The sequence below is a fragment of the Crinia signifera genome, chromosome 4, assembly GCF_055691185.1.
Source record: "Crinia signifera chromosome 4, ASM5569118v1, whole genome shotgun sequence".
NCBI classification, from domain to species: Eukaryota; Metazoa; Chordata; class Amphibia; order Anura; family Myobatrachidae; genus Crinia; species Crinia signifera.
In genome coordinates, this window is record NC_139220.1 from 339,166,567 (window position 1) to 339,187,700 (window position 21,134).

A 21,134-nucleotide genomic window follows, 5' to 3' on the forward strand; every position below is an offset into this window, starting at 1 on the left:
GCGCTATATAAGACACTGTAACGGAATCTGCTGCGCTACATAAGACACTGTAATGGAATCTGCTGCGCTATATAAGACACTGTAACCGAACCTGCTGCGCTATATAAGACGCTGTAATGGAATCTGCTGCGCTATATAAGACACTGTAACGGAATCTGCTGCGCTATATAAAACACTGTAACGGAATCTGCTGCGCTATTTAAGACACTGTAACGGAATCTGCTGCGCTACATAAGACACTGTAACGGAATCTGCTGCGCTATATAAAACACTGTAACGGGATCTGCTGCGCTATATAAGACACTGTAACGGAATCTGCTGCGCTATATAAGACACTGTAACGGAATCTGCTGCGCTATATAAGACACTGTAACGGAATCTGCTTCGCTATATAAGACGCTGTAATGGAATCTGCTGCGCTATATAAGACGCTGTAACGGAATCTGCTGCGCTATATAAGCCCTATTGTGGCCGTGTCCCTATCACAGCCTTAGTCCCTATTGTGGCCCGTGGCCCTATCACAGCCTTAGTCCCTATTGTGTCCCTATCACAGCCTTAGTCCCTATCGTGGCCCGTGACCCTATCCCAGCCTTAGTCCCTATTGTGGCCGTGGCCCTATCCCAGCCTTAGTCCCTATTGTGGCCGTGGCCCTATCCCAGCCTTAGTCCCTATTGTGGCCGTGGCCCTATCCCAGCCTTAGTCACCAGCTGACCCAAACTTTCCTTTAAAATGGGACATTTGGAGAAGCCTGGCCAAGGCTTGCCTGGCATCATCGGAAGCAAGTCATCGAAAGCAAGCAATAAGTTAGAACTGGAGTTTGGACTGGATTTGGACATAAACCGAAACACTGCCATGTTTTATTTTTGCTTTTCCCAAGATACCATCTATCTCAGCCTCTGAGGAAAGCTATGTATTACTCTTTGTTTTACTGTTTCTTTACCATGATCATCATCATATACCTCTGCCCCCACTGTATGCAAAGCCTGTATGCTGTACATTCGCTGGTTGCACACCCCGCCAGCAACAAGCTGGCAGGGTGTGCCAGCTTTGGAAGAAAAGTGCTACATAAATACAAATATTTTTACTGCTGCCTCTGAGCAGCATGATCAAGATGGCACCACTGATGGCTGCCTAGGAGCTGTGCAGCTCAGCCAAATATGTTCCCTGTGTGATAACTGTACTGTCTCTGCTTGTATTGTTACCTACCTGGCTGTTTCGGCGACCAGTGGCGCAGCTGATGGCTGCCTAGGCGCTGTGCACCTCGGTGGGTATGTGTTCCCCACATGTAATGTCTTAATGTAATGTATGTAATGCCTTCTCCCCCTGCCCCCCCCCCCCCCCCCCCCCCTTCATCCCTGCTTGATGCTGCACTGTAAATCCACAAAAAATTCCTAGTGTGCGCAAGCATACATGGCCAATAAAGTTGATTCTATTCTCTAATGTATTCTATTCTATTCTAGTCCCTATTGTGGCCGTGGCCCTATCCCAGCCTTAGTCCCTATTGTGGCCGTGGCCTTGCAGTAGATATAAGTGGCCTCCATAAATACTGTAAGTGATAGCGGGAACAATGAGGGGTTATTCAGACCTGTTCGCAGACTAGATAATAGGTAAACGCCACCTCTCCTCCGCCCACCCGCCACAGGAATCCCTCACATGCCGCTGAAATCATCCGATGGTCACTCACCATCCAATGGTCGCTCACCATCGAATGATTTCTGCAGCCTTCAGCCTTTTCACAGGCGCAAGACCCTAACATCGAAAACAAGGCTGAATCAGGCCCAATATGCGTTGGTAATACACCGGTGTAGAAACATAGAAACATAGAATGTGACGGCAGATAAGAACCACTTGGCCCATCTAGTCTGCCCCTTTATTAAACATGTTACCTCAAACCATATCTGATCCTTATTTCTGTGTACGGATATCACTATGCCTATCCCCAGCATGTTTACATTGTACTACTGTATTTGCGTCTACCACCTCTGATGGGAGGCTATTCCACTTATCTACTACTCTTTCTGTGAAGTAATTCGGTACTTGTGGATTATCACGGCTCCCATTGCATGCCATATATAGTGGCATGCGATGGGATGCGATTTTGGCAGTTTTAAAAAAAAAAACCGCATGCCATCACATGCGATCTCCAACAGAAAAGCATCCAAACGCATCGAAACCAGCATGAAACATGCCCAATGGCCCCCAAACGGCATCCCGAGGCCGCACCACCCCACCACCAACGCGAACCCGAAGCGTGGCGAGCGCAGGGAGCCCACGAGGGGCGGCGGTACGCGTCCCACGACCCCCCCACACCCCCACCATCCACTATATGTACACACACACCTATATATACACACACACACACACACACACACACACACACATACATACACACACACATACATACATACACACACACACTTCCAAACAAAAGGCTGCGTCACTCCAGGGGACTTTTGAAACGTTTTTTCAGGGTTGCCCGACCCTCCCGAAATTTCCGGGAGTCTCCCGAAAATCGGGGCTCCCTCCTGGCCCCCCGGAAGGGTGGGCAACCCTCCCGGATTCAGGGGGGACCCCCCCTGTCCCCCGGATCGCGGCATTAAAATGCCGCAATCCTCGGGTCTCAGAGGAGTGGGCGGAGCTAAAATGACACAATCGCGTCATTTTAGCCCCGCCCCCTCCACGGAGATCACTGAATTTGCTGGTTTAACAGCATGGGGGCGGGGCTTAGTGATGTCACGCTTAAGCCCCGCCCCCTGAGTGGCTACTGAATCTCTCCTCTCCAGGCTTCTCCCGGAGAGGAGAAAAAGAAAGTCGGCAACCCTGCGTTTTTTAGTGCAATACAATGTGCGTAATGCGCAGGTTTCCATCTTGGTCACGGCCACATGTATCCTCAGTGCATGTAACCTGGACTGACGCAGCCTTTTGTCTGGTAGTATGTGTATTCACCTGAAGGCACCCGGGACAAGCTGTACGGTACTTGTGTATTATCACGGCGCCCGCGATGTGCCTCGTAGGGCATCTTATCGCATCGCATGCCATATAGCGCCATACAATGCATGCGATGCGATGGTATCCAATTTTTCATTGTAGAAGCATCCTGATGGGTCCTTACAATGTGAAATGCCCCCCCATTGTCAATGCCACCCCCAGTATCAACGCCAACCTGAAGCGTGGCGAGCGCAGCGAGGGGCGGCGGTACGCGTCCTCCGACCTTTTCATACCCCCACTATCCACGTCGGCGTGGAGTTGATTTTATATAGTGTGGCGAGCACAGCGAGGGGCGGAGGTACGCGTCCTCCGACCTTTTCATACCCCCACTATCCACGTCGGCGTGGAGTGGATTTTAGATAGTGTGCCGAGCGCAGCGAGCCCCGCGTGGGGGCGCGCAATACATGTAAAGTAATACGCGTCCCCTCGCGGGGCTCTCACCACACTATCTAAAATCAACTCAACGCCGACATGGATAGTGGGGGTATGAAAAGGTCGGAGGACGCGTACCGCTACGCTCGCCATGCTTCCGGTTGGCGTTGATAGTGGGGGTGGCGTCGACAATGGGGGTGCATTTAACATTGTAAGCACCCATCAGGGTGCTTGTACAATTAAAAATCGCATCGCATCGCATTGTATACCATATTTAGTGGTATGGTATATGATGCGATGGGTGCCGTGATAATACACAAGTGGCCTGTGCTGTACATAGAGGCTCTGGCGGGGTCCCACGTACACAGCGATGTACAGGCACTACAACCCCCATCCGGACACAAATGCTGTAAGTCCAGATATTAGGCAGGGTGACTGCTGGTACCTGCAGGGGGATATCCTGGGGCCCTGGCATGCTGCTGATCACATGACCTATAGCTGGATTTCTGTAGGGAATGTGGGAACCAGCCGCGACGTCAGCATTATCCACAACAGGCAGCAGCTATAGTATCACAGTCCTGCCAGGCTGATTTACTGACACTCAGCAGTGTGACTACAAGTCAGTAAGGGGACCCCTCCCCCATTACAGAAACTTACAGGGTGTATAATATCATATATGGTCCTTATATATAAATATATGACAGTATGACACCGTCTGAGTCACCGTACCTGCGCTCACTTCTGCTTCCCGATCCTCTGCTGTCCCTTTCTCCACCTTACACTTTCTCCACAGATAAATCCGGTTTTCCAAAGTCACCGCCTGTCTCTGTCCTGGTGCAAAGTGTCTGTCCCAGTCCTGCGCTCTCTCCGCCTGTCTCTGACCAAGGCTGCTTTCTCTCTCTCCGCCTGTCCTTGGCCTGCACTCTCTCCGCCTGTCTCTGTTCCTCCCTTGGCCTGCACTCTTTCCGCCTGTCTCTTGGTTTCTGTGCCCTTGGCCGGCACTCTCTCCGCCTGTCTCTGTCCCTGGCCGGCACTCTCTCCGCCTGTCTCTGTCCCTGGCCTGCACTCTCTCCGCCTGACTCTTGGTTTCTGTGCCCCTGGCCCCTCTCTCTCTGTTTGTCTAGTTACCTGAGGTGTGTACCTGTCCCTCCCTGTAATGTGACACTGGCCCCAGCCCCCGGCCAGATAACTACAGTGCTCAGACCATCCCCATAGTCACACTGCTGGCAGGCCGGCCTAGATTGTCAGCTTCCTGGCCAAGAGTGCTTCATAGTAGATTTCATAAGCCCACTCACCTGTCACACCTGTACTGTGCCCATTACCCTCTGCTACATGTGTTACTACATGCTACATGCTACAGCCCAATGCTCAGTCCCTCGCAGCAGCTACATATGTCACTACATGCTACAGCCCAATGCTCAGTCCCTCGCAGCAGCTACATATGTCACTACATGCTACATGCTACAGCCCAATGCTCTGTCCCTCGCAGCAGCTACATATGTCACTACATGCTACATGCTACAGCCCAATGCTCAGTCCCTCGCAGCAGCTACATATGTCACTACATGCTACATGCTACAGCCCAATGCTCAGTCCCTCGCAGCAGCCACATATGTCACTACATGCTACACGCTACAGCCCAATGCTCAGTCCCTCACAGCAGCCACATGTCACTACATGCTACAGCCCAATGCTCAGTCCCTCGCAGCAGCTACAAGTGTCACTACACGCTACAGCCCCATGCTCAGTCCCTCGCAGCAGCTACATATGTCACTACATGCTACATGCTACAGCCCCATGCTCAGTCCCTCGCAGCAGCTACATATGTCACTACATGCTACACGCTACAGCCCAATGCTCAGTCCCTCACAGCAGCCACATATGTCACTACATGCTACAGCCCAATGCTCAGTCTCTCGCAGCAGCTACATGTGTCACTACACGCTACAGCCCCATGCTCAGTCCCTCGCAGCAGCTACATATGTCACTACATGCTACAGCCCAATGCTCAGTCCCTCGCAGCAGCTACATATGTCACTACATGCTACATGCTACAGCCCAATGCTCAGTCCCTCGCAGCAGCTACATATGTCACTACATGCTACAGCCCAATGCTCAGTCCCTCGCAGCAGCTACATATGTCACTACATGCTACATGCTACAGCCAAATGCTCTGTCCCTCGCAGCAGCTACATGTGTCACTACATGCTACAGCCCAATGCTCAGTCCCTTGCAGCAGCTACATATGTCACTACATGCTACATGCTACAGCCCAATGCTCAGTCCCTCGCAGCAGCTACATATGTCACTACATGCTACATGCTACAGCCCCATGCTCAGTCCCTCGCAGCAGCTACATATGTCACTACACGCTACATGCTACAGCCCAATGCTCAGTCCATCACAGCAGCTACATATGTCACTACATGCTACATGCTACAGCCCCATGCTCAGTCCCTCGCAGCAGCTACATATGTCACTACATGCTACATGCTACAGCCCCATGCTCAGTCCCTCGCAGCAGCTACATATGTCAATACATGCTACATGCTACAGCCAATGCTCAGTCCCTCACAGCAGCCTACATATGTCACTACATGCTACATGCTACAGCCCAATGCTCAGTCCCTCACAGCAGCTACATATGTCACTACATGCTACATGCTACAGCCCCATGCTCAGTCCCTCGCAGCAGCTACATATGTCACTACATGCTACATGCTACAGCCCATGCTCAGTCCCTCGCAGCAGCTACATATGTCACTACATGCTACACGCTACAGCCCAATGCTCAGTCCCTCACAGCAGCCACATATGTCATCACATGCTACAGCCCAATGCTCAGTCTCTCGCAGCAGCTACATGTGTCACTACACGCTACAGCCCCATGCTCAGTCCCTCGCAGCAGCTACATATGTCACTACATGCTACAGCCCAATGCTCAGTCCCTCGCAGCAGCTACATATGTCACTACATGCTACATGCTACAGCCCAATGCTCAGTCCCTCGCAGCAGCTACATATGTCACTACATGCTACAGCCCAATGCTCAGTCCCTCGCAGCAGCTACATATGTCACTACATGCTACATGCTACAGCCAAATGCTCTGTCCCTCGCAGCAGCTACATGTGTCACTACATGCTACAGCCCAATGCTCAGTCCCTTGCAGCAGCTACATATGTCACTACATGCTACATGCTACAGCCCAATGCTCAGTCCCTCGCAGCAGCTACATATGTCACTACATGCTACATGCTACAGCCCCATGCTCAGTCCCTCGCAGCAGCTACATATGTCACTACACGCTACATGCTACAGCCCAATGCTCAGTCCCTCACAGCAGCTACATATGTCCACTACATGCTACATGCTACAGCCCCATGCTCAGTCCCTCGCAGCAGCTACATATGTCACTACATGCTACATGCTACAGCCCCATGCTCAGTCCCTCGCAGCAGCTACATATGTCACTACATGCTACATGCTACAGCCCAATGCTCAGTCCCTCACAGCAGCTACATATGTCACTACATGCTACATGCTACAGCCCAATGCTCAGTCCCTCACAGCAGCTACATATGTCACTACATGCTACATGCTACAGCCCCATGCTCTGTGCCTCGCAGCAGCTACATATATTACTACATGCTACATGCTACAGCCCAATGCTCAGTCCCTCGCAGCAGCTACATATGTCACTACATGCTACATGCTACAGCCCAATGCTCAGTCCCTCGCAGCAGCTACATATGTCACTACATGCTACATGCTACAGCCCCATGCTCTGTCCCTCGCAGCAGCTACATATGTCACTACATGCTACATGCTACAGCCCAATGCTCAGTCCCTCGCAGCAGCTACATATGTCACTACATGCTACATGCTACAGCCCAATGCTCAGTCCCTCGCAGCAGCTACATATGTCACTACATGCTACACGCTACAGCCCAATGCTCAGTCCCTCGCAGCAGCTACATATGTCACTACATGCTACATGCTACAGCCCCATGCTCAGTCCCTCGCAGCAGCTACATATGTCACTACATGCTACATGCTACAGCCCCATGCTCAGTCCTCGCAGCAGCTACATATGTCACTACATGCTACATGCTACAGCCCCATGCTCAGTCCCTCGCAGCAGCTACATATGTCACTACATGCTACACGCTACAGCCCAATGCTCAGTCCCTCACAGCAGCTACATATGTCACTACATGCTACATGCTACAGCCCCATGCTCAGTCCCTCGCAGCAGCTACATATGTCACTACATGCTACATGCTACAGCCCAATGCTCAATCCCTCGCAGCAGCTACATATGTCACTACATGCTACATGCTACAGCCCAATGCAGCAGCTACATATGTCACTACATGCTACAGCCCCATGCTCAGTCCCTCGCAGCAGCTACATATGTCACTACATGCTACATCCCAATGCAGCAGCTACATATGTCACTACATGCTACATGCTACAGCCCAATGCTCAGTCCCTTGCAGCAACTACATATGTCACTACATGCTACATGCTACAGCCCATGCTCAGTCCCTCGCAGCAGCTACATATGTCACTACATGCTACATGCTACAGCCCAATGCTCAGTCCCTCACAGCAGCTACATATGTCACTACATGCTACATGCTACAGCCCAATGCTCAGTCCCTCACAGCAGCTACATATGTCACTACATGCTACATGCTACAGCCCCATGCTCTGTGCCTCGCAGCAGCTACATATGTCACTACATGCTACATGCTACAGCCCAATGCTCAGTCCCTCGCAGCAGCTACATATGTCACTACATGCTACATGCTACAGCCCAATGCTCAGTCCCTCGCAGCAGCTACATATGTCACTACATGCTACATGCTACAGCCCCATGCTCTGTCCCTCGCAGCAGCTACATATGTCACTACATGCTACATGCTACAGCCCAATGCTCAGTCCCTCGCAGCAGCTACATATGTCACTACATGCTACATGCTACAGCCCAATGCTCAGTCCCTCGCAGCAGCTACATATGTCACTACATGCTACACGCTACAGCCCAATGCTCAGTCCCTCGCAGCAGCTACATATGTCACTACATGCTACATGCTACAGCCCCATGCTCAGTCCCTCGCAGCAGCTACATATGTCACTACATGCTACATGCTACAGCCCCATGCTCAGTCCCTCGCAGCAGCTACATATGTCACTACATGCTACATGCTACAGCCCCATGCTCAGTCCCTCGCAGCAGCTACATATGTCACTACATGCTACACGCTACAGCCCAATGCTCAGTCCCTCACAGCAGCTACATATGTCACTACATGCTACATGCTACAGCCCCATGCTCAGTCCCTCGCAGCAGCTACATATGTCACTACATGCTACATGCTACAGCCCAATGCTCAATCCCTCGCAGCAGCTACATATGTCACTACATGCTACATGCTACAGCCCAATGCAGCAGCTACATATGTCACTACATGCTACATGCTACAGCCCCATGCTCAGTCCCTCGCAGCAGCTACATATGTCACTACATGCTACATCCCAATGCAGCAGCTACATATGTCACTACATGCTACATGCTACAGCCCAATGCTCAGTCCCTTGCAGCAACTACATATGTCACTACATGCTACAGCCCTATGCTCTGTCCCTCGCAGCAGCTACATATGTCACAACATGCTACATGCTACAGCCCCATGCTCAGTCCCTCGCAGCAGCTACATATGTCACTACATGCTACAGCCCTATGCAGCAGCTACATATGTCACTACATGCTACATGCTAGAGCCTTATACTCAGTCCCTCGCAGCAGCTACATATGTCTCTACATGCTACATGCTACAGCCCAATGCTCAGTCCCTCGCAGCAGCTACATATGTCACTACATGCTACATGCTACAGCCCCATGCTCAGTCCCTCGCAGCAGCTACATATGTCACTACATGCTACACGCTACAGCCCAATGCTCAGTCCCTCGCAGCAGCTACATATGTCACTACATGCTACATGCTACAGCCCCATGCTCAGTCCCTCGCAGCAGCTACATATGTCACTACATGCTACACGCTACAGCCCAATGCTCAGTCGCTCGCAGCAGCTACATATGTCACTACATGCTACACGCCACAGCCCAATGCTAAGTCCCTCGCAGCAGCTACATATGTCACTACATGCTACACGCTACAGCCCAATGCTCAGTCCCTCACAGCAGCTACATATGTCACTACATGCTACGTGCTACAGCCCCGTGCTCAGTCCCTCGCAGCAGCTACATATGTCACTACATGCTCCATGCTACAGCCCAATGCTCAATCCCTCGCAGCAGCTACATATGTCACTACATGCTACAGCCCAATGCAGCAGCTACAGATGTCACTACATGCTACATGCTAGAGCCTTATACTCAGTCCCTCGCAGCAGCTACATATGTCACTACATGCTACATGCTACAGCCCCATGCTCAGTCCCTCGCAGCAGCTACATATGTCACTAAATGCTACATGCTACAGCCCCATGCTCAGTCCCTCGCAGCAGCTACATATGTCACTACATGCTACATGCTACAGCCCAATGCAGCAGCTACATATGTCACTACATGCTACATGCTAGAGCCTTATACTCAGTCCCTCGCAGCAGCTACATATGTCACTACATGCTACATGCTACAGCCCCATGCTCAGTCCCTCGCAGCAGCTACATATGTCACTACATGCTACAGCCCAATGCTCAGTCCCTCGCAGCAGCTACATATGTCACTACATGCTACATGCTACAGCCCAATGCTCAGTCCCTCGCAGCAGCTACATATGTCACTACATGCTACATTCTACAGCCCCATGCTCAGTCCCTCGCAGAAGCTACATATGTCACTACATGCTACACGCTACAGCCCAATGCTCAGTCCCTCACAGCAGCTACATATGTCACTACATGCTACATGCTACAGCCCAATGCTCAGTCCCTCGCAGCAGCTACATATGTCACTACATGCTACAAGCTACAGCCCAATGCTCAGTCCCTCGCAGCAGCTACATATGTCACTACATGCTACATGCTAGAGCCTTATATTCAGTCCCTCGCAGCAGCTACATATGTCACTACATGCTACATGCTACAGCCCCATGCTCAGTCCCTCGCAGCAGCTACATATGTCACTACATGCTACATGCTACAGCCCAATGCAGCAGCTACATATGTCACTACATGCTACATGCTAGAGCCTTATACTCAGTCCCTCGCAGCAGCTACATATGTCACTACATGCTACATGCTACAGCCCCATGCTCAGTCCCTCGCAGCAGCTACATATGTCACTACATGCTACAGCCCCATGGTCAGTCCCTCGCAGCAGCTACATATGTCACTACACGCTACAGCCCAATGCTCAGTCCCTCACAGCAGCTACATATGTCACTACATGCTACATGCTACAGCCCAATGCTCAGTCCCTCGCAGCAGCTACATATGTCACTACATGCTACATTCTACAGCCCCATGCTCAGTCCCTCGCAGCAGCTACATATGTCACTACATGCTACACGCTACAGCCCAATGCTCAGTCCCTCACAGCAGCTACATATGTCACTACATGCTACATGCTACAGCCCAATGCTCAGTCCCTCGCAGCAGCTACATATGTCACTACATGCTACATGCTACAGCCCAATGCTCAGTCCCTCGCAGCAGCTACATATGTCACTACATGCTACATGCTAGAGCCTTATATTCAGTCCCTCGCAGCAGCTACATATGTCACTACATGCTACATGCTACAGCCCCATGCTCAGTCCCTCGCAGCAGCTACATATGTCACTACATGCTACATGCTACAGCCCAATGCAGCAGCTACATATGTCACTACATGCTACATGCTAGAGCTGTATACTCAGTCCTTCGCAGCAGCTACATATGTCACAACATGCTACACGCTACAGCCCCATGCTCAGTCCCTCGCAGCAGCTACATATGTCACTACATGCTACATGCTACAGCCCAATGCTCAGTCCCTCCCAGCAGCTACATGTGTCACTAAATGCTACAGCCGAATGCTCAGTCCCTCGCAGCAGCTACATATGTCACAACATGCTACATGCTACAGCCCCATGCTCAGTCCCTCGCAGCAGCTACATATGTCACTACATGCTACATGCTACAGCCCAATGCAGCAGCTACATATGTCACTACATGCTACATGCTAGAGCCTTATACTCAGTCCCTCGCAGCAGCTACATATGTCACTACATGCTACATGCTACAGCCCCATGCTCAGTCCCTCGCAGCAGCTACATATGTCACTACATGCTACATGCTACATCCCCATGCTCAGTCCCTCGCAGCAGCTACATATGTCACTACATGCTACACGCTACAGCCCAATGCTCAGTCCCTCGCAGCAGCTACATATGTCACTACATGCTACACGCTACAGCCCAATGCTCAGTCCCTCACAGCAGCTACATATGTCACTACATGCTACAGCCCCGTGCTCAGTCCCTCGCAGCAGCTACATATGTCACTACATGCTACATGCTACAGCCCAATGCTCAATCCCTCGCAGCAGCTACAAATGTCACTACATGCTACATGCTACAGCCCAATGCAGCAGCTACATATGTCACTACATGCTACATGCTAGAGCCTTATACTCAGTCCCTCGCAGCAGCTACATATGTCACTACATGCTACATGCTACAGCCCCATGCTCAGTCCCTCGCAGCAGCTACATATGTCACTACATGCTACATGCTACAGCCCCATGCTCAGTCCCTCGCAGCAGCTACATGTCACTACATGCTACATGCTACAGCCCAATGCAGCAGCTACATATGTCACTACATGCTACATGCTAGAGCCTTATACTCAGTCCCTCGCAGCAGCTACATATGTCACTACATGCTACATGCTACAGCCCCATGCTCAGTCCCTCGCAGCAGCTACATATGTCACTACATGCTACAGCCCAATGCTCAGTCCCTCGCAGCAGCTACATATGTCACTACATGCTACATGCTACAGCCCAATGCTCAGTCCCTCGCAGCAGCTACATATGTCACTACATGCTACATTCTACAGCCCCATGCTCAGTCCCTCGCAGCAGCTACATATGTCACTACATGCTACACGCTACAGCCCAATGCTCAGTCCCTCACAGCAGCTACATATGTCACTACATGCTACATGCTACAGCCCAATGCTCAGTCCCTCGCAGCAGCTACATATGTCACTACATGCTACAAGCTACAGCCCAATGCTCAGTCCCTCGCAGCAGCTACATATGTCACTACATGCTACATGCTAGAGCCTTATATTCAGTCCCTCGCAGCAGCTACATATGTCACTACATGCTACAGCCCCATGCTCAGTCCCTCGCAGCAGCTACATATGTCACTACATGCTACATGCTACAGCCCAATGCAGCAGCTACATATGTCACTACATGCTACATGCTAGAGCCTTATACTCAGTCCCTCGCAGCAGCTACATATGTCACTACATGCTACAGCCCCATGCTCAGTCCCTCGCAGCAGCTACATATGTCACTACATGCTACAGCCCCATGCTCAGTCCCTCGCAGCAGCTACATATGTCACTACACGCTACAGCCCAATGCTCAGTCCCTCGCAGCAGCTACATATGTCACTACATGCTACATGATACAGCCCCATGCTCAGTCCCTCGCAGCAGCTACATATGTCACTACATGCTACATGCTACAGCCCTATGCTCAGTCCCTCGCAGCAGCTACATATGTCACTACATGCTACATGCTAGAGCCTTATACTCAGTCCCTCGCAGCAGCTACATATGTCACTACATGCTACATGCTACAGCCCCATGCTCAGTCCCTCGCAGCAGCTACATATGTCACTACATGCTACATGCTACAGCCCAATTCAGCAGCTACATATGTCACTACATGCTACATGCTAGAGCCTTATACTCAGTCCCTCACAGCAGCTACATATGTCACTACATGCTACATGCTACAGACCCATGCTAAGTCCCTCGCAACAGCTACAGATGTCACTACATGCTACATGCTACAGCCCAATGCTCAATCCCTCGCAGCAGCTACATATGTCACTACATGCTACATGCTACAGCCCAATGCAGCAGCTACATATGTCACTACATGCTACACGCTACAGCCCCATGCTCAGTCCCTCGCAGCAGCTACATGTCACTACACGCTACAGCCCCATGCTCAGTCCCTCGCAGCAGCTACATGTCACTACACGCTACAGCCCCATGCTCAGTCCCTCGCAGCAGCTACATATGTCACTACACGCTAGAGCCCCATGCTCAGTCCCTCGCAGCAGCTACATGTCACTACACGCTACAGCCCCATGCTCAGTCCCTCGCAGCAGCTACATGTCACTACACTCTACAGCCCCATGCTCAGTCCCTCACAGCAGCTACATACGTCACTACATGCTACATGCTACAGCCCAATGCTCAGTCCCTCGCAGCAGCTACATATGTCACTACATGCTACATGCTAGAGCCTTATACTCAGTCCCTCGCAGCAGCTACATATGTCACTACATGCTACATGCTACAGCCCCATGCTCAGTCCCTCGCAGCAGCTACATATGTCACTACATGCTACATGCTACAGCCCAATGCTCAGTCCCTCGCAGGAGCTACATATGTCACTACATGCTACATGCTACAGCCCCATGCTCAGTCCCTCGCAGCAGCTACATATGTCACTACATGCTACATGCTACAGCCCAATGCTCAGTCCCTCGCAGCAGCTACATGTGTCACTACATGCTACATCCGAATGCTCAGTCCCTCGCAGCAGCTACATATGTCACTACATGCTACATGCTACAGCCCCATGCTCAGTCCCTCGCAGCGGCTACATATGTCACTACATGCTACACGCTACAGCCCAATGCTCAGTCCCTCACAGCAGCTACATATGTCACTACATGCTACCTGCTACAGCCCAATGCTCAGTCCCTCGCAGCAGCTACATATGTCACTACATGCTACATGCTAGAGCCTTATACTCAGTCCCTCGCAGCAGCTACATATGTCACTACATGCTACATGCTACAGCCCAATGCTCAGTCCCTCGCAGCAGCTACATATGTCACTACATGCTACATGCTACAGCCCCATGCTCAGTCCCTCGCAGCAGCTACATATGTCACTACATGCTACTTGCTACAGCCCAATGCTCAGTCCCTCGCAGCAGCTACATATGTCACTACATGCTACATGCTAGAGCCTTATACTCAGTCCCTCGCAGCAGCTACATATGTCACTACATGCTACATGCTACAGCCCCATGCTCAGTCCCTCGCAGCAGCTACATATGTCACTACATGCTACATGCTACAGCCCAATTCAGCAGCTACATATGTCACTACATGCTACATGCTAGAGCCTTATACTCAGTCCCTCACAGCAGCTACATATGTCACTACATGCTACATGCTACAGACCCATGCTAAGTCCCTCGCAACAGCTACAGATGTCACTACATGCTACATGCTACAGCCCAATGCTCAATCCCTCGCAGCAGCTACATATGTCACTACATGCTACATGCTACAGCCCAATGCAGCAGCTACATATGTCACTACATGCTACACGCTACAGCCCCATGCTCAGTCCCTCGCAGCAGCTACATGTCACTACACGCTACAGCCCCATGCTCAGTCCCTCGCAGCAGCTACATGTCACTACACGCTACAGCCCCATGCTCAGTCCCTCGCAGCAGCTACATATGTCACTACACGCTAGAGCCCCATGCTCAGTCCCTCGCAGCAGCTACATGTCACTACACGCTACAGCCCCATGCTCAGTCCCTCGCAGCAGCTACATGTCACTACACTCTACAGCCCCATGCTCAGTCCCTTACAGCAGCTACATACGTCACTACATGCTACATGCTACAGCCCAATGCTCAGTCCCTCGCAGCAGCTACATATGTCACTACATGCTACATGATACAGCCCCATGCTCAGTCCCTCGCAGCAGCTACATATGTCACTACATGCTACATGCTACAGCCCTATGCTCTGTCCCTCGCAGCAGCTACATATGTCACAACATGCTACATGCTACAGCCCCATGCTCAGTCCCTCGCAGCAGCTACATATGTCACTACATGCTACATGCTACAGCCCAATGCTCAGTCCCTCGCAGGAGCTACATATGTCACTACATGCTACATGCTACAGCCCCATGCTCAGTCCCTCGCAGCAGCTACATATGTCACTACATGCTACATGCTACAGCCCAATGCTCAGTCCCTCGCAGCAGCTACATGTGTCACTACATGCTACATCCGAATGCTCAGTCCCTCGCAGCAGCTACATATGTCACTACATGCTACATGCTACAGCCCCATGCTCAGTCCCTCGCAGCGGCTACATATGTCACTACATGCTACACGCTACAGCCCAATGCTCAGTCCCTCACAGCAGCTACATATGTCACTACATGCTACCTGCTACAGCCCAATGCTCAGTCCCTCGCAGCAGCTACATATGTCACTACATGCTACATGCTAGAGCCTTATACTCAGTCCCTCGCAGCAGCTACATATGTCACTACATGCTACATGCTACAGCCCAATGCTCAGTCCCTCGCAGCAGCTACATATGTCACTACATGCTACATGCTACAGCCCCATGCTCAGTCCCTCGCAGCAGCTACATATGTCACTACATGCTACTTGCTACAGCCCAATGCTCAGTCCCTCGCAGCAGCTACATATGTCACTACATGCTACATGCTAGAGCCTTATACTCAGTCCCTCGCAGCAGCTACATATGTCACTACATGCTACATGCTACAGCCCCATGCTCAGTCCCTCGCAGCAGCTACATATGTCACTACATGCTACATGCTACAGCCCAATTCAGCAGCTACATATGTCACTACATGCTACATGCTAGAGCCTTATACTCAGTCCCTCACAGCAGCTACATATGTCACTACATGCTACATGCTACAGACCCATGCTAAGTCCCTCGCAACAGCTACAGATGTCACTACATGCTACATGCTACAGCCCAATGCTCAATCCCTCGCAGCAGCTACATATGTCACTACATGCTACATGCTACAGCCCAATGCAGCAGCTACATATGTCACTACATGCTACACGCTACAGCCCCATGCTCAGTCCCTCGCAGCAGCTACATGTCACTACACGCTACAGCCCCATGCTCACTCCCTCGCAGCAGCTACATGTCACTACACGCTACAGCCCCATGCTCAGTCCCTCGCAGCAGCTACATATGTCACTACACGCTAGAGCCCCATGCTCAGTCCCTCGCAGCAGCTACATGTCACTACACGCTACAGCCCCATGCTCAGTCCCTCGCAGCAGCTACATGTCACTACCCTCTACAGCCCCATGCTCAGTCCCTCACAGCAGCTACATACGTCACTACATGCTACATGCTACAGCCCAATGCTCAGTCCCTCGCAGCAGCTACATATGTCACTACATGCTACATGCTAGAGCCTTATACTCAGTCCCTCGCAGCAGCTACATATGTCACTACATGCTACATGATACAGCCCCATGCTCAGTCCCTCGCAGCAGCTACATATGTCACTACATGCTACATGCTACAGCCCTATGCTCTGTCCCTCGCAGCAGCTACATATGTCACAACATGCTACATGCTACAGCCCCATGCTCAGTCCCTCGCAGCAGCTACATATGTCACTACATGCTACATGCTACAGCCCAATGCTCAGTCCCTCGCAGGAGCTACATATGTCACTACATGCTACATGCTACAGCCCCATGCTCAGTCCCTCGCAGCAGCTACATATGTCACTACATGCTACATGCTACAGCCCAATGCTCAGTCCCTCGCAGCAGCTACATGTGTCACTACATGCTACATCCGAATGCTCAGTCCCTCGCAGCAGCTACTTATGTCACTACATGCTACATGCTACAGCCCCATGCTCAGTCCCTCGCAGCGGCTACATATGTCACTACATGCTACACGCTACAGCCCAATGCTCAGTCCCTCACAGCAGCTACATATGTCACTACATGCTACCTGCTACAGCCCAATGCTCAGTCCCTCGCAGCAGCTACATATGTCACTACATGCTACATGCTAGAGCCTTATACTCAGTCCCTCGCAGCAGCTACATATGTCACTACATGCTACATGCTACAGCCCAATGCTCAGTCCCTCGCAGCAGCTACATATGTCACTACATGCTACATGCTACAGCCCCATGCTCAGTCCCTCGCAGCAGCTACATATGTCACTACATGCTACTTGCTACAGCCCAATGCTCAGTCCCTCGCAGCAGCTACATATGTCACTACATGCTACATGCTAGAGCCTTATACTCAGTCCCTCGCAGCAGCTACATATGTCACTACATGCTACATGCTACAGCCCCATGCTCAGTCCCTCGCAGCAGCTACATATGTCACTACATGCTACATGCTACAGCCCAATTCAGCAGCTACATATGTCACTACATGCTACATGCTAGAGCCTTATACTCAGTCCCTCACAGCAGCTACATATGTCACTTCATGCTACATGCTACAGACCCATGCTAAGTCCCTCGCAACAGCTACAGATGTCACTACATGCTACATGCTACAGCCCAATGCTCAATCCCTCGCAGCAGCTACATATGTCACTACATGCTACATGCTACAGCCCAATGCAGCAGCTACATATGTCACTACATGCTACACGCTACAGCCCCATGCTCAGTCCCTCGCAGCAGCTAAATGTCACTACACGCTACAGCCCCATGCTCAGTCCCTCGCAGCAGCTACATGTCACTACACGCTACAGCCCCATGCTCAGTCCCTCGCAGCAGCTACATATGTCACTACACGCTAGAGCCCCATGCTCAGTCCCTCGCAGCAGCTACATGTCACTACACGCTACAGCCCCATGCTCAGTCCCTCGCAGCAGCTACATGTCACTACACTCTACAGCCCCATGCTCAGTCCCTTACAGCAGCTACATACGTCACTACATGCTACATGCTACAGCCCAATGCTCAATCCCTTATACTCAGTCCCTCACAGCAGCTACATATGTCACTTCATGCTACATGCTACAGACCCATGCTAAGTCCCTCGCAACAGCTACAGATGTCACTACATGCTACATGCTACAGCCCAATGCTCAATCCCTCGCAGCAGCTACATATGTCACTACATGCTACATGCTACAGCCCAATGCAGCAGCTACATATGTCACTACATGCTACACGCTACAGCCCCATGCTCAGTCCCTCGCAGCAGCTAAATGTCACTACACGCTACAGCCCCATGCTCAGTCCCTCGCAGCAGCTACATGTCACTACACGCTACAGCCCCATGCTCAGTCCCTCGCAGCAGCTACATATGTCACTACACGCTAGAGCCCCATGCTCAGTCCCTCGCAGCAGCTACATGTCACTACACGCTACAGCCCCATGCTCAGTCCCTCGCAGCAGCTACATGTCACTACACTCTACAGCCCCATGCTCAGTCCCTTACAGCAGCTACATACGTCACTACATGCTACATGCTACAGCCCAATGCTCAGTCCCTCGCAGCAGCTACATATGTCACTACATGCTACATGCTAGAGCCTTATACTCAGTCCCTCGCAGCAGCTACATATGTCACTACATGCTACATGCTACAGCCCCATGCTCAGTCCCTCGCAGCAGCTACATATGTCACTACATGCTACATGCTACATCCCAATGCTCAGTCCCTCGCAGCAGCTACATATGTCACTACATGCTACATGCTACATCCCAATGCTCAGTCCCTCGCAGCAGCTACATATGTCACTACATGCTACATGCTAGAGCCTTATACTCAGTCCCTCGCAGCAGCTACATATGTCACTACACGCTAAAGCCCCATGCTCAGTCCCTCGCAGCATCTACATGTCACTACACGCTACAGCCCCATGCTCAGTCCCTCGCAGCAGCTACATGTCACTACATGCTAGAACCCCATGCTTAGTCCCTCGCAGCAGCAACATATGTCACTACACGCTAGAGCCCCATGCTCAGTCCCTCGCAGCAGCTACATATGTCACTACACGCTAGATCCCCATGCTCAGTCCCTCGCAGCAGCTACATGTCACTACACGCTACAGCCCCATGCTCAGTCCCTCGCAGCAGCTACATGTCACTACACGCTACAGCACCATGCTCAGTCCCTCGCAGCAGCTACATGTCACTACACGCTACAGCCCCATGCTCAGTCCCTCGCAGCAGCTACATATATCAGTACACGCTAGAGCCCCATGCTCAGTCCCTCGCAGCAGCTACATATGTCACTACACGCTAGAGCCCCATGCTCAGTCCCTCGCATCAGCTACATATGTCACTACACACTAGAGCCCCATGCTCAGTGCCTCGTAGCAGCTACATATGTCACTACACGCTAGAGCCCCATGCTCAGTCCCTTGCAGCAGCTACATGTCACTACACGCTACAGCCCCATGCTCAGTCCCTCGCAGCAGCTACATGTCACTACACGCTAGAGCCGCATGCTCAGTCCCTCGCAGCAGCTACATATGTCACTACACGCTAGAGCCCCATGCTCAGTCCCTCACAGCAGCTACATGTCACTACACGCTACAGCCCCATGCTTAGTCCCTCGCAGCAGCTACATATGTCACTACACGCTAGAGCCCCATGCTCAGTCCCTCGCAGCAGCTACATGTCACTATACGCTACAGCCCCATGCTCAGTCCCTCGCAGCAGCTACATATGACTACATGCTAGAGCCCCATGCTCAGTCACAACGGCATCCCTCTCTACAGCGCAAGGGGTCACAACGGCGTCTCTCTCTACGGCGCAAGGGGTCACAGCGGCATCTCTCTTTACAGCACAGTGGGTCACAGCGGCATCTCTCTCTACAGCACAGGGGGTCACAGAGGCATCTCTCTCTACAGCGCAGGGGGTCACAGCGGCATCTCTCTCTATAGCACAGGGGGTCACAGCAGCATCTCTCCTTACAGCACAGGGTGTCACGGCGGCATCTCTCTCTACAGCACCGCGGGTCACAGCGGAATCTCTCTCTACAGCACAGGGGTCACAGCGGCATCTCTCTTTACAGCGCAGCGGGTCACAGTGGAATCTCTCTGTACAGCACAGGGGGTCACAGCGGCATCTCTCTCTACAGCACAGGGGGTCACAGCGGCATATCTCTCTACAGCACAGGGGTCACAGCGGCATCTCTCTGTACAGCGCAGGGGGTCACAGCAGCATCTCTCCTTACAGCACAGGTGTCACAGCGGCATCTCTCTTTACAGCACAGGGGGTCACAGCGGCATCTCTCTCTACAGCACCGCGGGTCACAGCGGCATCTCTCTCTACAGCACAGGGGTCACAGCGGCATCTCTCTCTACAGCACAGGGGGTCACAGCGGCATCTCTCTGTACAGCGCAGGGGGTCACAGCAGCATCTCTCTCTACAGCACAGGGGGTCACAGCGGCATCTCTCTCTACAGCACAGGGGTCACAGCGGCATCTCTCTTTACAGCACAGGGGGTCACAGCGGCATCTCTCTCTACAGCACCGCGGGTCACAGCGGCATCTCTCTCTACAGCACAGGGGTCACAGCGGCATCTCTCTTTACAGCGCAGCGGGTCACAGTGGAATCTCTCTTTACAGCACAGGGGTCACAGCAGCATCTCTCTCTACAGCACAGGGGGTCACAGCGGCATCTCTCTGTACAGCGCAGGGGGTCACAGCAGCATCTCTCCTTACAGCACAGGTGTCACAGTGGCATCTCTCTCTACA

The 21,134-nt window shown here is 51.8% G+C and overlaps 1 protein-coding gene across 3 annotated transcripts in view; it reads right to left on the reverse strand.

The window, feature by feature from the left end:
• Positions 1-21,134, reverse strand: part of TNK1 (tyrosine kinase non receptor 1) — an 84,559-nt gene that overhangs the window by 49,581 nt on the left and 13,844 nt on the right. Inside the window, exons 1-2 of one of the 3 annotated variants that reach the window (XM_083185881.1) lie at positions 4,243-4,258; positions 4,090-4,191 (exon numbers count right to left, since the gene is read on the reverse strand). The exons of 1 other annotated variant lie outside the window; for it this stretch is intronic. The gene's annotated coding sequence lies outside the window, so the exon portion shown is untranslated. Of the gene's footprint in view, positions 1-4,089; positions 4,454-21,134 lie in introns of those variants that run through there. One more of the 3 variants, XM_083185885.1, reaches the window with a different exon arrangement.